We start from the raw sequence: 6,089 nt of genomic DNA, 5'->3' as shown, positions 1-6,089 counted from the left end.
GACCAAAGTGACTATTTAGTCAAACCTTAGATGTATTTTTGTCATCATTCCATAATCAAATTGGTGGTTTGTGTGGGCAAAACGTGCTTCATAATTTATTAAACCCTTCAGAAAATCAAAAATAATTATATGAATCAGTAACATGGGAGTACATATAAAAATTGAAAAAAATAAATTGTTTTTAATTTAACAGTCAAAATCAAAGTCAACAATAAAAAACATAATCACAATCAGAGCTAATGATTAATAATCAAATGATCAACAATCGACTGTCAACAAATCAAACATAAATCAAAAGAGCTTGTAGTAGATATTATCTAGATCGACTCATATGCACGAGTTAACTATATGACATAAGAGCTCAATATATACGCACGAGTTATAATACATTTATTTTTTCGGATGAGTGGCATGTCACCGATAACACCAACAATTTAGATACAATATGCAATACGCCAATACTGTTAAGATCCTTCATGACATGCCACTAATCCGAGACCTTTCTTTGATGAAAAAGGGAACTCAATATTAATATATTTTAGATCACTACTAGGTATCTGTAGTGACAGAACTCAATATTAATTTATGAGATATCATTTTAAAAATAATTTTATATATTAATTAAAATATTTTAATATTCTGTCAATTTAATTAAATATCAAATATATAATATATTCTTTTTATAAATTTTTAAAATTCATCTATTCAAATAAAAATTTAAAGAAACTAAATACATACACAACAATCTAGAACTATATCTAAATTTTATTTTTAAAGATGAAAATCCATGAACTCACATGATAATATAGACATTTGAAAGAAGACCATAAATATAAATTAAATTGAACAATATTTTATAAATTACTTTCAACTAAAATGAATTAAAAGTTAAATATTTGATAACTTAGAAATCATCAGTTTAAAAACGAACACCCAAACATGTAAAACATAAAGTTTTTATCAGAAAACAAGAGAAAATAGATTTTCATTCAATTAAAAATAAAATAATAATAAAAATATGTTAAATAGTTTAATAAATGATATTTAAGTGGTTTCCAAATTCCAAAGTATATATACTTTTTTGACAATCAAATTTAATAAATTAGTATTACATTTTTTGAGGTCAAACTTAATAATTTAGCATATATATATAGTTTTATTATCTACTTACATAATGTAAAACTCTTTAATTTTACACAAATTTAATATCGTTGAATGAGTGAAAATAGATAAATGAGATTAACTCCTATTTTTCCAGTAAATATCATCTTGATCCATATATCGAATACAAGTCTTCTACCTCCATCCCTGCCCCAATTTGTGCCTCTTTAAGAAACTATGCCTCGTGTCTTTCCTAGGTTCCCCCTCTTCTATATTTCTCCTAAATTCCATTTGAAAATTTTAGAATAAAAACAAATAATTAAAATGAATTAATAGGAAATAAAAATAAACTAATTTATTTTTTAATTTATAGAAAATAAAAATAGAAATAATTTTTATATTACAGTTTTAAAAAATTAATTAATATTTTGATCTACATTTTACGTCCTTAAATTATAGCTCAAATTTTAAATTGATTTCCAATCTTTAAATATATAAATTAAAATAAATAAATAAAATTTAAAGACAATAAAATTTCGAATATCGATTAAAGAATTATATAATATTGAAAATAGATATATTAATTCATTAGCATCAAACATTACTTTGAAATTTAGTTATAATTTAAGAACGTCAAATTAAATTAAATTAAATTAAAATTTTAACAGTAAAATAAAAACTGTTTTTTCTTTTTCTGTGAATTTAAGTTATAATTAATTTATTTTTATTTTCATTTCCTATTAATTAATTTTAATTCATTTATTTTAACAAAATTTCAAAATGATTTTAGGAGAAATATAGGGAAATCTAAGAAAAACACGTGGCACGGTTTTATCAAAGGGGTACAAAGGGAGTAAGGAGTGGGGCAGAGGATTTGTATTTCGAGAAGAGTTGACCCACGTACCTTGCCCTACCGTTTATATATATATATATATATATATAGAGTACGATCCACTTATTCGATATATAATATTTTTAATTTTACATAGATTTAGTATCAATAGATAAGTTAAAATAACAATTGAGATTAACAACTTCTTGGCTTGCTGTATATAAAAATGGGTTAAAATTCACTTACATGGTATAAAAGTATTTCAGTTTTTATAATTTTTAGGATCGTTAGATGATGAAAATAGATAGCCGATATTAACTCTTTATTTTTTGTAGTGAATATATTCTCATTTTTTATTGTTAATTTCAACTGTCTATTTTCACTCATCCAACTATTCTGAATATTTTTAAACGACATGATTGACCACTTAAATATGAGGATGTTCTAATTTGACTATTAATCTATTATTTTTTAATCGGATAACTTAACTATTTAAATGATAACAATTAAGTCACATGCTATTAACATTTAACGAAAAAGCTATTTTGACGGTTGTAAGGATCAACAAATTCGACTTGATTCAAAATTTTATTTTTTAAAATTTTGAGTTATTCGAGTCAACACGGATTATCAATTCAGTTTTCAAGTTCGATTCGAGCTCAAAATTTTAAAATATTGACTAAAAAACAAAATTTTAGCTGAATATTTTAACAGTTTTCCGATTTAGTCCTGAATTTCATTATTCTTTCAATTCCTCATTCATTTTAAGTCTCTTTTAATAAATTTTAACCACGTGTTGCTAATCTATAGGAGAATACTCATGTAATTCAAATTCCTTTTTTTGCTAACACGTTTTCTATTTTAAAATTTAATCCCTTAAATTTTCGTGACCTCCATATTTTGTTCAATTCATCCTTCATTTAAGTAATTTTTTTATTAAATTTGAACCACATGCTCACATACCACTACAAAATAGCTATGTAATTTCGATTCCTTTTTTTATATTAAAAATGTACTATTTTTCTACTTTTGTTCCTTAACTTTTCATTTTACTCAATTTAGTCTTTTAACAACAATTGTTTACAATTTTTTTTCCCATCAATTCATTTACTCCTTCATACTGTCATCAATACTTTATCATCAAAATATCATCTTTAAAATAAAAATTTATAAATACATTTTATAAATTTAGATTGTATTTGATATATTAAAAACATTTTAAGGTGAAAATAATATATATATTGTAACCCTCCAGATCGATGCGGGTAACCCGATCCGATCCGGGGTGTCACATTTGGGCCACCGGAGTGACCCACTGTAAAAATAGCGGAAAATTTAAAACTTTTTATCAGAACATGTAAACTTATAAAATCATTTGTCGCTATTTAAAAATAAAACAGATTTTCAGACTCGTATATAAATCAAAATACAATTATATGCCCCCTAATCACATGTACCATACTCTGAAACAACGCTGTAAGAACTCCCTTACTGAAGTCGATAGATGCACTGGTACAATTCTTTTAACCTGAAAATGTGAGTAATAGAGTGAGCTTCGAAAAGCTCAGTAATACAGAACTACCAGATGATGCTGAAGAACGTGTAGATACAGATAAACATACATATCCTTATTATTTCCGAACATTTATAGATTTTTATGCTGAGCAGAGATCCTACTGATATTTCAGATTATAACGGACAATGAGCTTTCAGTTCAGACAAATATTTCGGATGACTGAGTTCAGGAGATCAGAATAGGTTATCTAGTGTGTTCCCAAAAACCATGTAACTTTTCAGATCTTTTTAAAACATATATATATATATACCCCCATCCCAACACATCATAATGTGTAGGTTCCCCAGAACCATACACCCAACCCAACACATCATATAAGGCCCTGAGCACAAAGCCGAGGAACCTGCGAAACTTCTTCCTTCAACAACACCCCCCAATTAAAACATTTTCCGTCTGTAAATGGATATATCAAAAATCAAAACATAAATCAGGTCAAGTATCATATCAGAAATCAGGTCAAGTAACAGATCAGAATCCAAGTCAAGTATCAGATCAAAATCTATGTCAGATATCATATCAGAATCCATGTCAAGTATCAGATCAGAATTCAAATAAAAATCAGATAAAATATTCACGTGAGTAGGGAACACCAGAGTTTATGGACATTATTTAGAGGACTAGATAATCTTATAAGCAGAGAAACGGATCTTCAGTTTACCGATATAATGTCGGTATTTAGGATCACTATAGGAATATTTCAATAACTATCGGAATCATCAGTTATTCAGAATGTGAATTATCAGGATCATATCTTATTCGGACAGTTTTCAGAAGTTGTACGTAATCAGAAGGGTATTCAGGATCTTTTACATCCATATCAATTGAGTGGATATCGAACAACTTAACAACGAAAATTCAGAACCTTAACAATCTATGTCAATTGATCGCATTATCGAACAACTCTTAGATGACTAGTTCCCAGAACTAATACTTATCGACTGGTCATTTCGTGTCCTTCTAGGGTATTTACACTTTAATACCAAAAATTCTTATCCATAGATCATCTTCAGAATCATCACTGAATAGATCTTCCAATGTCTTTATTTCATTTTTTACGCTTCCACTATATCATGAAATGATGTGTTTGATTTGTAGTTCATGATCCAGAAGAATAGTACATCGTGTATGTTCATTAACGTTTCCAGACTCGTCCAAATCACTTATTAAAATCTTAGTCATTGAGGTTACTTATTTCACTTAGTAGTCAAATCCATTCCAGTTACTTCAGAGTTTTCCAGATTAATTTGGACGTCTCTAAATTTTGGATACATATTGTACTTCTGTTCAGTTCGGTCTTCATGGTTGATTTGTTAAACAAATATCCAATTCTTAGTGCTTAACGCGATCTAGAGTTGAGCTGAGTTGAATACTTCCAAAATTATCATCGAGCCAAACTTGAGAAGACAAACACGCATTCAAGTAATATTTATGCCGTTCAGGCACTGACATATCATTAAGGTTGATCGGCTCACTTAAGTTGTGTTCCATAACTTTTAAAGGTAGTCCAACACCTATGCTTATTTGGATTCCTTAATTAATCCAATAAATTTACTTAGAATAAGACACAAGGGTATTTTGGTAATTTTGATATTCATTTTTATTCCATTTATTTCAGAGCTCGAAGATATCCAATCATTCTTGAGCTTGGTGGTATTCTTATGTCATTTCCATTATAGGGGTATTTTGGTCATTTTACAGATCTACAATATTTCAATCTTTTCCTACCATCCGGTCTTATTATTTAATTCAATCTTATCATTTACTTAAGTCCTGTCGAACAATTCTGACAGCAGAATAACCCCGATAAATTATTCTTCAAGTATTTACTCATTATTCGAATATTTACGGGTCAAGTGTCTTCTCAGATTTTACAAACGAAATATCAGGAATTTTCCTGCACTAAGTCAGGATTTTAACAATTAAATCTGTACTTAATCGAGTTAAGTACGAATCCCCTAAGTATTTTCTCATTCAGAGTCAACTCAGACTATTCTACCTCTTAAGGGCATTTTTCGTAATTTCTTAACCAGATAATTTCGATATTAGGTCTTAACGAAAATAATATAATATAGAGATCCTATGGTTAATTGCTTCATCGAACATTCTCTGATCTTGCAATGATTCCTTAACAGACTTATAGTATTTTGCATAAACTCTCTTGGGGTTAAAACCCGATTATCCAAATTTTCCAAGCAAAACTAGCATTTCTATGCACATCAGTAGTTTCATCAGATCAATATGTCTTTACAACTTCTTATCCAACTTTCATAGTCAATTCTTGTCTTTTTACAACATAAGGGTATTTTCGTAATTTTACCATACCGGAGTATTCTCATAATTTCTCATCCAAGTACCTTTAACATTTTAACCTTTGATGATATAAAATATAAGTTACAAATCGAGGGCTGATTTCTTTATCACTAATCACAAACTTGTAATTTAATTCTAACAACTCCTCAATCTCTTATATTAATCATTTGATCCGTATTCAGTTATAGAATTTCTATCACATTCATATCGAGTGTATAATTTATTCAACTCCACAAAAGTGACCAACATTATCTTATTCATGCGTTTACC

The sequence above is a fragment of the Hibiscus syriacus genome, unplaced genomic scaffold, assembly GCF_006381635.1.
Source record: "Hibiscus syriacus cultivar Baekdansim isolate YM2019G1 unplaced genomic scaffold, ASM638163v2 tig00112678_pilon, whole genome shotgun sequence".
Classification (NCBI taxonomy): Eukaryota; Viridiplantae; Streptophyta; class Magnoliopsida; order Malvales; family Malvaceae; genus Hibiscus; species Hibiscus syriacus.
This window is presented reverse-complemented; position numbering follows the sequence as displayed.